Here is a 16,178-nt window from a genome sequence, read left to right as displayed (position 1 = left end):
AATAGGGAGGTGGGAAGTGTCTTGCAGAAGACGGGAAAGAGTTGGAGCAGCCATTTACGATTAGGTAAATCCCACAATACAAATAGCCCTAAACGCTATTTTAAGTGAAGACCATGACATTCACCTATAGAATAAGTTAGGCAAGAATTCTACTATGACATGAAATACAAAACCATCATTTTCTCAAATGGAGCATTATTCTGGAATAATACCCTTAGATGTTTGAATATGTAACTCTATGACTGTTGTAAACGGAGGATAGCACAGGGGGCAGCGTGTCACGCAGCGCAACAGCGGTTCAAATCCCGATTTTGTGTCTAGAAACCAAACTCAGGTATGGTATTAGGTGCGTTATATAAAAAACGAAATAAAAATAAATAAAATGGTGGGGGGGGGGTGCACACATATTAGCTCTACGGCCACCGTCATCATCTTCTGGTGTCGCGATGTCCAAACGGTTTTCATATCCGCTGTTATTCCAGGTAATTCACTGAAGTCATGTGGTGCCACATTGCTTCTCCTCCAAAAGCAGCCTTCTCTGTCCAGGCCCATGATTTAATTTACCAGGATGGGAAAGGTCACTGAATTCCAGAAGCATGGGCGTAGGTTTAGGGGGGACAAGGGTGTTTGTCCCCGCCAACTTTCGTGGCACACAATTCTGTCCCCATTCATTTGGCAGGGGCACCTTTCCTTTAAATGTCATGTCCCCCCAACATTTTCAGTAAAGTTACTCCACTGTCCAGAAGACTCCCCACCATTCCAAAGTAGCCATCGCTGTTCTATTAGTATGCATGGCACCACCTTTGAACGATTGTACAGGCTGAAACGGCATGGCACCTTTTCGACGGTCCACATTAGATATAATGGGACATAGAGACATTTGTTTGAGGACCTCCATAGCCAAAAGTCTTACCGATGAGCACCAGAAATGATTTACAACACAAGAAACAATGTTTCTATTTGATTAACTTTTTATACAGAGACTTGGTGTGCTTCACAATGCAATTAATGATGAATACTTGTTCGAGGAGAGATTTTTACATCACTATCTTTATAGGGGCTACTGTGATTACACTGTAGAACAATCATATTATTTTTGGTATTATTTTCAGGGTATTTTTATAAGGGTACAGTAAAAATGCAAGGTGCAAAATCAGGATTCAGCATTTACGCCTTACTGTTATAATCGCAGGAATTTGCAATGCATTGGAAGTAGACATATGGGCACCAAACAGATTTAGCATGACTGCCGTGCATGCCTCCTCTTCCTCATTCAAATATTCAAATGCCTCCTGGTTTCACACTTCGATAATATTTTCATGCAAGCATAAAATTAACAGATTCCTATGGCAAGGCAGATTCTAGTGGACTTCATCCTAAATGCTGTCAGCAAAGCCTAATTTGCAGGCGGCAAGTACATTTCAAATACAAAAAAGACAGTAAAGGTGATATCATGATATCACCTGTTTTTACTCTTTCATTTTCCACACCATTTTGTAAAAGTTGAAACGATCCCTCCAGTCTTTTACACCCGTTCAGAATGCGTGTTCAATGTGACAATAACCTCATAAGACCACTTTGGCAGGTGCAGAGGTTTTTGCGCATGACCTGAAGCATGAACTCAGCACAACTAAACTATCAACAAATCACAACTGCCCAATGTCTGCATTCGGACAGAACCTAGATGGTGTCTCACCCACTGGTCCCTGGGATCTGTCATCCAGGTGGCCAGGACACAGCAATCGCTTTTGGATCCAGTTCCTGGGGGTGGACCAGTGCGGGAGGATCACCTGGGTGAGAGGTCTTTGGGGTGTGGGACACCGGAAGGTGAGACGCCGTATCCCCTTCCCTATAACACCTTTACCCCATCCTACCAGGTAGGATATTTAGGGACTCTAACCCCCACTACCTTTACAACACAAACACTGCCACACAGATAGCCCGCTATGAGAGAAAACAGAATAGCACCCGAGCCATATACGTCACATGTCCCAATACAATGGTCAGGTGAGGTCAGGCAATTACTGACCATCACACACACCTGACTTCCTTTAAGCTTCCCCACATGGATAAAAGGCGAAGCACGAGATCACACTCTGAGCGAGGCAAAGCAGACGAGAAAACAGCAGTTTTGAAACGGCAGCTGAACGAGAGAAGAAAGATGGCAAAACAGAAGTTTTCCTTGACCTTTTCGACCAGGAACCGTTACTTTCCAGAGCTCTTGAGAATAGAAAGCGTAAGGCCAGGAAACCAGGCTTAAGAATCCTGCATTGTGTTTCGGAGATACGCTGGGCCCTCCTGCGTCTATAATCAAGGCAGGAAGAATCACCAGCCGCCGAACAAAACAGCATCAGTGAAATCAACACAGCCGGTGAGTTTGGGAGACCGATACAAGACTGGTCTGTGTTGAAGCCAAGGTTGCAAGTGGCGTGTGATAAAGGACACAAGTAAATTTGAACTGCTGATGAGTGTTTGAACTTACAAAGTAAGATATAATACCTTTGACAGAGTGGTCCGGCACAGCGTCGGTGCTAAATCGAAGTTCTCTGTAAGGTATTCAGCTGAGAGGTGTCAAAATTGAAAGTGAGCAAAAGGTCAAGAAGAGAACGAGTGATATTGAATCAAAGTGGTCCTGCGACGGGTCAGGCAAAACCCTGTGAACAGTCGTAAGTCTTCAATTTTGATGAAGTAGAGAAATTCGGTCCAAATCTGGTGGAGGGAGACCAATTGAAGGTTTTTGTGTTGAAGTGTGTCTGAGCCCAGCAAAGGGGACCCAGGGTGAACAGAGAACCACCCGAGAAATTGGATATGTGAATAATCCTGAGAACATTGTGTTAAAGTGGGTCTGAACCCGGCAGAGGGGGACCCAAGGTGAATCATGAATCACCTGAGAAATTGTACACCTGTGAAATACTAAGAAGAAAGAAACTTTAATGTTTGTTTGTCGCACCAGGCCTTCTGAAATAAGAGACTTTGAATGGCAAAGAGCCTTTGACTCAGAAGGCCTTGATGCCAAGGTTTTGAACTGCATCCTCGTGCTAAAGAAGCCAGAGAGTGCGCTAAGCTTTAGTGTGCCACCCTGTCCGTGCTGAAAATGTGGGGAGGGGAAGCCAATGGCTTGAACATCCTGACATATCATTTCTTGTACACTTTTCTTTTTGCATAACATTGTTTCCTACACTATTTGTATGTAGAAGTAAGGATTGGCAATAGGTTTATTAGCATAGGCCCTTTTATTTTGACAGACTCGATTAGGAGTGGGTTAGTATTGTTTGATGGTCGCTTCCATCCTTTGATTTAGGATTAGATAGCTGTTTTACAAACCCAATTGAAGATCTTGAACTGTGATCACTTGTGTCTGTCTTACAGTTTGATTCCATGCCTTCCTTACACATGGTGTCCGGAATGGGATATGACTCAATTAAGACAAATCGGGGAACCCTAAAATTCAAGAAGCTTAGTCATAGAGCCTCATAACCCTCTATCACCACAAAACAATACATAGGCTTTGATATTTGTAGCAGCAGAGAGGCTACTATCCCTCCAGGGAAAAGAGGAATGATTCCCACAGACTTAGTCCTGATTCCGCCCCTGGAATGTTATATAAGATTGGCTCCATAATCTGGCCGTGACTGGAATTCTGGTGTGGATGTCCTAGGGGGCTTCATAGATCCTGACTTCCAAAGAGACATAAAGGTTCTCCTACAGAACCATGGCGAAATTCCATTTGAAGTACATCATGGGGACAAAATTGCACAGGGAATTATTGAAAGGGCTCTATTTACCCGTTTTATAGCGAGTGAACCAGAAGAAACTGAGAGAGGTGCCTTAGGCTTTGGAGAAGCTGATGAAAAATCTATCACTGAGGCAAAGAGGGAAGAAGAACCTACCATCCTTCCTGATCTAGTCTTCGCCCAGGCAAATGATCCAGCACTCTCAGATGCTTTGTTGTAGGTGATTCCTGAAGGGGAAGGTTTAGAGAAGGGAAGGCTCTTTTTCTTCCTATGGCAAGGATTATTGTATAGAAAGGAAACCTCCTGGGAAGGCCTAACTAAACCTAAGTTAGTAATCCCCAAAACCCATCGGAATATAGTTCCAGAGATTGCCCATTCTCATTTGACAGGGGACACTTAGGACAGTCTAAGGCCCGTGCACACATCAGTGAGAAGATTTACTGGCTAGGTATCCATGCTGATATAAAAAACTCATTCAGACCTGTGAAATGTGTAAAAAACCCAGTACATATATTCCCTTGCTTGCTGTTCTGAACACTTTAACAATAATACAAGTCCCTTTCTCCAAAAATTGTCATGAATATCATTGGACCATTGGAGACCTCTAGGCTGGGCAACACATATGTCCTCATAATCATTGATTATGCTAGCCGATACCCAGAGGTGTACCCTATGCAGAACAACACAACCCAACGTAATAGATTAAAACATCTATTGCCATATTTTTCCAGGGTTGGCTTTCCCAAGGAAATTCTAACAGATCAGGGATCCAATTTTATGAACAAACTCATGGGTGGAGTCAAGAAATTGTTCCATATTTCCACCATAAAAATCTTAGTGTACCACCCCCAAACGGACGGATTGGTGGAAAGATTCAACAAAGCACTTAAGATGATCTTACGAAAGTTGGTAGACAAGGCCAGGAAAGACTGAGATTGTATGATTACATCTGCCCTATTTGCAGTAAGAAAGATCCCTCAAGCGTCCACTTGATTCTCTACATTCAACTTATTTATGGTAGAGAACTAAGAGATGTCCTAGACATGCTCCGGGAGACCTGGGAAGAAAGAGAAGAGGCACCTATACCCCACTCACAAACAGCAACTCGATTGTGAGAGCCGATGAAACTTGTTCGATATCTAGTCTATACTTACATGGAAAAAGCCCAAGCACAACAAATGTCCACCTACAACAAGAAGGTAAACGTAAGATCTTTTTCAGTAGGTCAAAAGGTATTAGTCCTCTTAACTACCTCTCAAAATAAACTTGTCTCAAAGAGGCATGGGCCACGTGAAGTGCTAGAGCAAACAGGGACCTGTACCTATAAAATAGCCCAACCTGACAGGAAACAAAAGCCCCACCACTACCACGTAAATCTCTTAAAAGAGTGGAAAGAAGATCCTTCCGCAGCCACTGCCTCAATACTTTCTGGTTTAGTACCAAAGGAAATAGATAACTTTCCCCCAAGAGCTACTTATGCAACAGCCAGAAAACTTGAAAGGTTTAGTCATGACATTCCCCAATGTATTCTGTGAGAAACCAGGGAGAGTACACAGCACTTATCATTATATCAGAAATCCAAAGGGAAAAGAGATCCATTTGAAATGATATAGTCTCCCGGAAGCCTGTAGAAAGATAGCGGTTGAGGAAGTGAACAAAATGCTAAGGTCAAATATTATCGAATTCTCTTGAAGCCCATGGTCCTCCCCTATTGTGTTGGTCACAAAATCTAATCATCCCTGGGGGTTTTTCATAGACTTCCAACTGGTCAACGCCATCTCTGACTTCGATGCCTATCCTATGTCGCGCATCGACAAATTGATTGATAAATTCAGAAATGCCACCTTCCTATCAACCTTAGACTTAACCAAAGGGTACTGGCAGGTCCCAGTACATGGACCTGATAAGGAAAAGACAGCTTTCTTGATGCCCTTGGGACTATTCCAGTTAAAAGTCCTCCCCTTTGGCCTACACAGGGCCCCTGCCACTTTCCAAGGGTTTATGGACAGGATATTACAGCCCAAATCCAATTTCTGTGGGGCTTATATTGACAACATAGTCATTTATAGTAAGACTTGGGGAAACCATCTTTTCCATCTCTTTACTATCATGAGAGCCCTCAGAGAAGCCGTCTTAACTGCTAATCCATCCAAATGTAAGCTGGCTCAATCAGCTGTGAAATATCTCAGCTTCTTTGTAGGGAATGGCAGCGTCCAGCCTCAATGAGAAAAAGTGAAGGTCATCCTAGATACCCCATGCCTAAAACCAAGAGAGACCTCAGAGCATTTTTAGGATTAATCGGTTATTACCATAGGTTTATCCCTAATTTCTCAGACAGAACAGCTAGGTTTACAGACAAATTAAAGAACAGCGAACCCCAGAAAATTCATTGGACTGACAAGGATGATGTTTGTTACCACAGCTTAAGACAAAACCTGTGCCAGAACCCGATCCTAAAGGTAGTAGATTTTGCAAAGGAGTTTGTGCTACAAACTGACGCCTCTCTAACAGGGTTAGGAGCAGTTTTGCCACAGGTTTGTGATGGAATAGAACACCTTATCCTATTCACTAGTTGAAAACTTTTCCCACTTGAAAGCAACTACTGTTAGAATTAGAGGCCCTTGCCATAAAATGGGCCATCACCCATCTAAGATGCTATCTCCTAGGAAGGAAGTTCACACTCATCACAGATCATTCTCCATTAGTGTGGATAAGCCAACGAAAAAACTCTAATCCTCGAGTCATGTGATGGTTCCTAGACCTGCAACCCTACTGTTTCACTGTGGAGCACTGAAAAGGTAAAGACCAGGGCAACATTGATTTCCTTTCTTTGTTTCCCTGTGAAACAGATGCAGCTAGATCGAATAGCAGAAGGGAATGTGAGAAAACAGAAGGTGTCTCACCCATTCATCCCCCAGGGATCTGTCATCCAGGTGGCCAGGACACAGCCATCGCTTTTGGATCCAGTTCCTGGGGTGGACGAGTGTGTGAGGATCACCTGGATGAGGGGTCTTCAGGGAGTGGAAGTGGGACACCAGATGGTTAGACGCGGTATCCCCTTCCCTACAACACCTTTACCCCATCCTACCAGGAAGAATATTTAGGAACTCTACCACCCATCCCCCTATACAACATGAACACTTTCACACGGACAGCCCGCTATGAGAGAAAACAGACTAACACCCGAGCCATATACCTGACATGTCCCAATACAACGGTCAGTGAGGTCAGGCAATTACTGACCATCACAAACACCTGACTTCCATTATTCCACACTGATAAAAGGCAGAGCATGAGAACACACTCGGAGCAAGGCAAAGCTCACACAGAAACAGCAGTTTCAAAACGGCAGCTGAATGAGAGAAGTAAGATGGCAAAAAAGAAGGGGATTTCAAGGAGGGAAGTTCCCTTGACCTTTTTGACAAGGAACCATTGCTTTCTGGAACTCTCGAGAATAGAAAGCATAAGACCAAGAAACCAGGCTGAAGAATCCTGCATTGTGTGTCGGAGATACCCGGGGCCCTCCTGCGTCAATAATCAAGGCGGGGTGAATCACTAGCCGCCGTGGTATCGTCCTTGGCTCCAAGAACAAAGCAGTGTCAGTGAAATCAACACAGCCGGTGAGTTGGGGAGACCGACACAAGACTACTCTGTGTTGAAGCCAAGGTTGCAAGAAGCAACATTGTAGGGCGGGCGCTGGAATAAACATTGTTAAAACGCGTGTGATAAAGGACGCAAGTAAAGTAGAACTGATCAGTGATTGAACTTTCAAAGTAACATATAATACTATTGAAAGAGTGGTCCGGCACCGCGTGGGTTCTTAATCGAAGGTCTCTGTAAGGTATCAAGCTGAGAGGGGGCAAAAGTGAAAGTGAGCAAAAGGTCAAGAAGAGAACGAGTAATTGTGAATCGAAGTGGTCCCATGGCGGGTCAAGCAAAACCCTGTACAGTGTTGAAAGTCTTTGATTTTGACAAAGTAGAGAAATTTGGTCCGAGCCCAGCGTAGGGAGACCAACTGAGGGTTTTTGTGTTAAAGTGGGTCTGAACCCAGCAGACGGGGACACAGGGTGAACAGTGAATCACAGTGAATCACCAGAGAAGGCTTTGTGTTAAAGGTGGGTGTCATGATCACTTCCAGGGTTTCTGGTTTGGGTTCTGGCGTCTGGGCCAGGAAGGCGTCTTGGTACAGATCTGTAGGGGCTAGATGGGTTTTAGCATGGCAAACATGGCATTCTCACATTTCCCAGTACCAAGGTGACAATTGGCTCCCATGGAAATCCAATGGTGTACCAATCCCCTTAAAATGGCCGCCCTGCAGGTCACTGTCTAAGTAGTCATTGAGAACTAGTCATTGGACAAAGAGGACTATAAAAGCCCGCCCCCGCAGCAAGTTCCGCATTAGTTCCACTGACAGCGGTGTAACGCTACCGGCGCTCAGCTCACAGACCTGTAAGATAATAGAAAAAAGTCATGTTATGAACCTGAATAGCTAACAGAAAATCCACAGACTTTAGACTTCAACGTAACTGACCAGTTTTTTCTGCAGCAGCAGTCCTCCTTCCGGTGACTTTATTCTACGTAGTTCCGCAGTTCAGTCAGCAGTCTTCATCCACAGCCGCGGCTTCATCTTGAAATCTTCTGACTTCCGAAAACCTACAAAGACAGAGGTACCATAGTTAATTAAAGATCATTAAAGACTTATTAGTGAATTAAAATAATCATACACGCATACGTACCTGAAGCTCCGACGAGCCTTTCCAAAACATTCCAACGCAGTTCCTCACAGAAAAAGAACCATAGCTTTATAACTAAGGCAGGCTGTCCCGCGCGCCTTTTCCCTAACTATGTGTGCATACTTCCCTCAACAGAAAACCCATAGCTGGGTAACGAAGGCACGCTCTGCCACACGTCTATTCGTAACTACGCGCGCATACTTACCACAGGAGAAGACTTCATGTTCTTTCCTTTACGACGCCCGAGCTCCTCAGGTGAAAACTTATTTTTTCTTCAGAGAACCTGCAAAAGAAAGAGAGAGTTGTTAAAGCATAAAGAGAGATTTCTCCAACCCCAGAACCTTTTTTCTCTCAGAGACTTCAGCGCTTGAAAGCAGGACGGAGAGCTCCCTAACATCAAAACACAGGTGAAGAGAGTGCGGGCCTTTTGAACTATAGAGCAGCCAGTCAGGCTGGTAAGAGGGGAGAGCCATAGTAGATTTACCATATTATATTGATCCCAGTTTTCCCCCTCCTGTTTTCTCTCCTTTATGACAGGGGAAAAGCCTATTTAACCCGTATTGCCAGATCACCAGGGACCTGGACCATTTACGCACCTGCAGGGACACGGTAAGCGTTACAGTGGGTCTGAGCCCGGTGTAGGAGGACCCAGGGTGAACAGGGAACCACCGAGAAATTGGAAGAAAAATCCTGAGAACATTGTGTTAAAGTGGGTCAGAGTCCAGTGGAGTGGTGCCCGTGGTGAATCGTGAATCACCTGAGAAATTGTACACCTGTGAAATCCTAAGAAGAAAGAAGCTTTAATGTTTGCTTGTCGCATTAGGTCCTCTGAAATAAGAGACTTTGAATGGCAAAGAGACTCTGGCAAAAAAGGCCCTGGTGCTAAGGTTTTGAACTGCATCCTCTTGCTAAAGAAGCCAGAGAGTGTGCTAAGCTCGAGTGTGTCGCCTTGTCCCGTGCATAAAACGTGGGGAGGGGAAGCCAACAGCTAGAACATCCTGAACCAATCATTTCTTGAACACTTTTCTTTTTGCATAACATTTCTTCCCTCAATATTTGTAGTAGAAGTAAGGATTGGTAATAGGTTTATTAGTATAGGCCCTTTTATTTTGACAGACTCGACTAGGACTGTGGTATTATTATTTGATGGTCATAGCTTGCTCCCATCTTTAGATTTAGGATTAGATAGGTGTTTTTCAAACCCAATTGAAGTTCAATAAACACCCTTGAAATATATCAGTTGGTTTCTGTCTTACTGTTTGGTACCATGCCTTCTTTACAATTTTGTGGGGATTCTATACTCAATTGTAGTCGAACTGTAGTGAGTAGCGGGATGCAGCAGTCAGTGAACGTATAGATACAGTAGATAAGTTGCAGTAAACATATTTGACACAGAAACAGGAATGGCTTTTTATAAATTCAGGTCAAATGACACCTGACTAGGATAAAAACATTGAAGTGCTTTTTGAGTAAAATGAATCACTGAAGTTAGTCAGGAATCATAATGCAAGCATGAGCTCTGTAATTGGGTATGAAAATGACCTATCATTACATTTTGAGCACGATTTAAAAGTTGCAGAACACTTTGGGCCTCATTAAGAGTTGGGCAGAAATTCAGTGGTAAATCTGCCAAACAATTGCCCTAAGGTATTACTGTTACCGCCACTTGTTCAGGCGGAAAATCCGCCTGATTACAAGTAGTGGCGGGGGTGGAATTTGGAGCTAATGGGGCTTTTTTCGCAGAATTACCGCTGGGAAATTACTGCTGCAGTAATTCCACCAATTCTACCGATTTTTCGGTGGTGAGTGGGAAGATTTACTTCCAGGGTTTTCCTGGAGGTAAATCCTCCACTGAAATCCCAAACTCATAATTTGGCATAGTGGTAAAATTGGCAGTAACTCAGCTACCACCAATTTTACCACTTACTGCTTAATTTGTAATGAGGCTGTTTGTACCTTAAGCAATACCCTCAGAGCATACAACAGAGCAGTGTTAATTTCAGCAATTTAGGGTTCTCTTATTGCACCTTAAAGGTTAGATTTACAACTTTATTTTGAAATAAGTAGTGTGTTAGACGGAGGCGTAAATGCGAGGCATTACTTTGACATCTTCATGTAATGCTCTAGCCCATTTTCAAGCAGTGATGAGGTGGAACCACAGAGCGGAGAGCAAATCGCATCAGTATGTTTCGTTTTTCATCTGCATGAGATTTTCATGCCGGTGTACAACAAATGAATTCTAATCAAATCCAACTCAGGTTTGACCTTTGTCAACACCAGGTGAATTCCACAGGAATCCATTAGTAAAGTCCACCTGCAAAGCATATTTACAGGCGGCGCGTTCACTTTTTCATGATACAGAAGGCAAAATTAAAGAGTTAAGGCTAGTTCGCCTCACTTTTACTCTTTCCTTTCCCGGCGGCCTCATGAATGTGTGAAAGTCCATGCAGGGGACCCCACAGTACTTACATAGGAGGTCCTCTGCATGAAATTTACACTGATTATAAAATAGGGCTGTTAGTCTCCAAGTAAGGTTTGTTCAAGCAATGCTCTACACTGAAAGCAGCCGAAAGCGCAGTTGATTTGTATTTTTATTAGATTTTCATAACGCTTGACTGCTAAGCGCTGTACATAATAACAATGGTATTGAATTGAATTGAATGTTTATTTTTATAGCGCCTATACACAATGTGTTTCAAAGTGCTTAAGTTGGCATACAGTTAACATGAACAAACATTCATGAAGCCAAAAGATCAAAAGGTTCGAATATACGTTTTTAAGCCAAGCTTAAAAAGAGAAAAAGAAGAAATGGAACGTAGTGACAGAGGAAGAGCATTCCAGGTCCTACATGCAAGAAGAACAAAGAAGCACAAACGTGATGAAGCACATGGAGGACGAGGAACAATTAGTAGAAAAAGAGATTCAGAACTAAGTGAACGGGATGGAGTATAAAGAGAAATTAAAGAAGTAAGATAAGGGAGGCCAAGCCCATAGAGTGACTTACAAACCACATCAAGAACATTAAAAAGTAAAGCCAATGCAAGATTGAAAAGCAGAAGTAATTGAATCTCTAGGATCAAGAGTAAAGAGAACACAAATAGAACAATGCTAGATAGAGCGCAAATGGGTCAGATAAGAAGCAGGAAGTCTGAAGAGAAGAAACATAGAACAGATGAGAAAAAACAAAAGAAGAGACAATAAGCTTACCCGAAAAAATGTACGAAAACAGCAAGCTTTTTGGTAACGAAAAGAGCGTGAAAGAGAAGAGATTTGAGTATAAAAGGATAAAGATAACACCAATGATATGAGCTGAGATAGAAATAGAGAGAAAAGAGGGAGGAAAAGAAAGAAAAGGAGGAGCAAGAGGAGAAGGAATAGTAGAAGCAGGAAAAAACAGAACCTCCGTTTTTAAAGGTTTAAGATGCAGATAATGAGCAGACATCTGTTAAGATGGATTTCTAAACTGTGACCTGGTGGGCAGAGGTTTAGGAGGCCACCCTAGTTTAGTGGAACCTTCTGGACAAACCAGAGCAATCTACAGTAGACTAAGGGCCTCATTACGAGTTTGGAGGCAGCCATGCCCTTAACAAGGGCATGGCTGCCTCCAAACTCGGATCCGGGTTCCCTGAATGGGGAAATACCGGGCCATTCCGAACTTGGCGGGCCTGGTATTTCCCCATTCAGGGAACCCGGACCATCCCCATTCCCATTTGAGCCCCCATAGGGCTCAATCGGAATGAGGAGCATGCTAACAACTGGCCTGTTAATGACTGGCCCATTGTTAGCATGCTGGGCCACTTGTGGGACCCGCTAAGGACGTCTGGTAAAACCAGGCATCCAGAGCAGGTCCCGTGGGCGGACCTCGTAATTGGACGGTAAGGGGTTAAAGGCTCCGGCACCTTTACCGGCGCCGTTAACCCCTTACCGCCCACCTCGTAATGAGGCCCTAAGTCTCAGGAGGCGTGAAAGTGATCAGAAGCCCACAATGAGCACACACAGTAAAACTCCAAAGATTACTCTAAGACAGATGTATATCAAAAATACATTTATTATAGGATTTATAACTAAACACAAATAAACCACAGTAATAATAAAACGGCTATCACACACGCTTTTCACTATGTAACATATATACCAAATGTGTTTAGCCTAATGCAGATGAAAGGGGAGAAAATAACCACAACCTGCAACAAAAGAGGTAAGTTCAACACAGATATCACATTTGGCAGTTCTTCGAAGTCAATCGCTATCTTATGCAGTCCAGCCCTAAGAAGTGAGGAGCCTTATTAACAACTTGCGGTCGTGCATAAAGTGAAAAGTAGGTTGTATTCAAGGAGCCTTGGAGATAGAGCGACTTTGAGTTCAGGAACAGCTCGGCAATAGCTGGGGAACACAGGCTAGCCCAGCTAAGGTGAGTATCTTTTCAGGGTTTCTCATGCGTAAAAACAGATGCATGTGCCACGGCTCCACTGGTAAGTGATGCAAGTACTCACCGACCCTCAACACAGTCCAGACCAAACTTTGCCAGTCTAGTCCAATTCGCCAGTAAGTTTCACCCCTGCAGTTACAGGACGCTCCAGCTCTCAACGGCACGATCGTCTGTGATGGGACAGTAGCCTTTTCTCAGCTTTTGAAGAATGGAGATGGATAGTGGAGCACATCTGCAGGCACTTAGAGGGACAGTCACCACAGCGGGGCGACGCAGGAACTGCAGATGCTTGCGGCGTGGCGCACTCTCATAAATCGTGACCCAGAGGAGCCAGGACAATGGGTTTGGCTGGGGAGGGCCCAGGACCACAGGTAAGCGATGCCCAAAATCTCGAGTCTTGGGAGGGCAGCGCTCCTGTGCGATACCCCAGGCTCAAGCTGGTCAGTTCGCTGGCTAGCCCAGGAACACAATGAAGAGGCTCTTTGTGAGGGTAAGCAGGAAGTATCGAGAGTAGTTGGTCCCACTACTCCAAAGGGTCAAAGCGCCCTTGCAGGCCTTCTTGGTATGATACAAAAGCAGGCGTCCAACAGTACAACAGCAGGGGTCAGATGCCAGACCTTCCAGCACGTCTCTGGCTGTTCCACAAGTCTGCACTTTCGTTCAGGATACTTGGCCCCTTCTGTGATTCAGTGTGAACTTCAGGTGATCGACCTGGTATGGATGCAGAGCCCCATCTGTTATCCAAGATTTGTTTCATGCTCAAATCTACGATAACCAATGGAAGATCTGCTCTCTTGCATGCATGCCAGGCGTGGGTCAATCATGGCCCACGGTTCCAGTCATTCAGTGTCATGATCTCTGCTTCCAAAAGATCAGGACTTGCCCGACTCCCTTGGAAGCAGACCCATAACCCCGGTTCCGAGTGCCAGCCAGTCCCAATTGGGACCTTTTGGACCCTGTCCTGGCGCCAGTGGCACCAGGCTCATAAAGATGCCCAGTCCCAGCGCTGGAAGCGCCGGGCTCATAATGCTTGGGTGGACTTACCTGCAGCAGACCATGCTGCTTACTTACCTGCCAGTTGAACCCCTGATCCTCTTCTGTTTGGGACTACTTTTCCTGTTGGGTGGGGCAGGAGCCACTCCCTAGGTTCAGAACACTGGAACTCTTCTGGAAAGCAGGAACTCTTTTCTTAGGCGTGGCTGTGGAAGGAGACATCTAAGCACTACAGGAGGCTATTTAAACCACACCCGATGGACGAATCTTGCTTTGCGTTATTCTGCATTCTCTGCAGCAGAACGCTCATTGTGTCTTCTGCTTCTGATCCTGGGCCTAAGGGAACAAAGGCTTACCATCCTGGAATATAGTCTTCAGCAGCACCTGTAAAGACAAAGAAAGAACAGGTTAGCACTACGGTCTTCAGTGGCAGCGCATCTCTTACCTGGTCCATCGGCTGTCACCAACGCCTCGCGCTGCATTCCGGCATCTGAAAGACAAAGGCTTACCTACTCTTCGCATGCTCCAGAGGTCTTCGCACTGCATTCCGGCATCTGAAAGACAAAAGCTTACCAGCTCTTCGCACGCTCCGGAGGCCTTCGGCGCTGCATCCCGCATCTGAAAGACAAAAGAAGGTGCGTTTAAAGACATTGGGCAACTTTATTACTCACGTGCCATTACTCCTTCCCACGCCGAATCCAGTGGGTATTCCAGCACCCTTCAGCTTCTCTAAAGCTCCGAACTTGTACCTGCAAGATAAAAGGGACAGTTAGTGCGCATCGTGAAGCAGGCTACAAGCGCTTACTTACGTGCTTCCAGGCGCTTCTATTCCTCACGCGGATTCGATCCTCAACTCTCATCAGCCCGCCATCTGCCATCGCCGGAACCCTGCAAAACAAGAGATATCATTACAAAAGACTTTTAAGACATTTGAAGTGCCCAGAACTTACCGTTCGTGCAGTTAACGACGGACAGCAGTCCTCTGAGGTCAAGAGGCCTGCACCCTTATCCAGTGAAGAAACTGGTTACGGCACCCTGCCCCGAGGCAGATGGAGAGCTCGGCGTTCACTTACCTAAGGTGAGGGTGTTAACCTTTGGGGTTCTACAGGAGAAGAGAAAGGGAAGAGGAGAGAGGCACCCAATAACCCCAGTTCATTAATCCCATATTTTCTATCTGCAGACATCTTACTCTTCGAGTCAGACATACAGTGCACAGAGGTCCAGCCCAAAGAGCCAACCGTGTGTTACACATCACCTTTGAAGATACGGCATTCACCCAGTCAAGACCGGCGCCTCTGCGGGAATCAGGTGAGCGTTACAGAACGTAAAGCCTATCGCAAAACTCCCACGCAGGCGCTATGGAAACCTCGGATACCGACCAGCTAGCCCAGTTACTTGGGGAACTAAGAGCAGAAGTGCATGCAGCCCGTCAGGAATCGAATGCTCTAAGAAGGGAACTGATTATTTCCAAGGAGCGAACAGACGATCTCGCTAGACAATTGCTACAGTCACAAGCCGGACAAACTCCGTTACCCGCACCAGGGGCAAATCTTCCTTCAACATCCTCTACGAACCCAGTGCAGATCAACCTACCTGGGAATGTACCTCTAGCTCCGCCCGAACGATTTTCTGGTGACCCAAAGAGGTTTGCAGTATTTATTAATCAGTGCCGGTTGCACTTCTTATGCCGGCCAGCAGCCTTTCCAACTGATCAAGCTAAGGTAGCTTTCGTACCTTAGTGGCAATGCGGCAGACTGGTCGATCCCTCTAGTTAATCAAGATGATCCGGTTCTCCATGATTTTCGAGCTTTTCAGCTCAGTATGGAAAAACTGTTTGCAAGACATTCACAGGAGCAGGCCTTGGACAATGAGCTCCTTTCATTGCGACAGGGTAATCAAGACCTTTTGGCTTATATTGCGTCTTTCAACAGACTGATAGTGGAAACTCGATGGCCTGAGGACAAAATGATTACGCTGTTTTATAGAGGTCTACGTGGAGAGCTCAAAGATGTGTTAGCCCAAGTAGTGAATCCCCCGCAAGACTGTTCGGACTATATTGACTTAGTCGTTCAAATTGACCACAGACTGCAGAACAGGAAGGCCGATCGTTCCAAGTTTGATGCTCGTGTATTTTCCAAACCACCAACTCCTACCAAAGGAGTAGACTCCGGGGAACCCATGCAAATAGGGGGCCTGAAAGGTCCACTAACACAAAAGTAGCGGAAAAGGAGAAAACAGCTGCAATTATGCCTCTATTGCGGAAACTCGGGGCACTTTCTTTGAGACTCT

The sequence above is a fragment of the Ambystoma mexicanum genome, chromosome 4p (assembly GCF_040938575.1).
Source record: "Ambystoma mexicanum isolate Mex_15411 chromosome 4p, UKY_AmexF1_1, whole genome shotgun sequence".
Classification (NCBI taxonomy): domain Eukaryota; kingdom Metazoa; phylum Chordata; class Amphibia; order Caudata; family Ambystomatidae; genus Ambystoma; species Ambystoma mexicanum.
The sequence above is the reverse complement of the archived record's forward strand: the minus strand, read 5'-3'. Positions refer to the sequence as shown.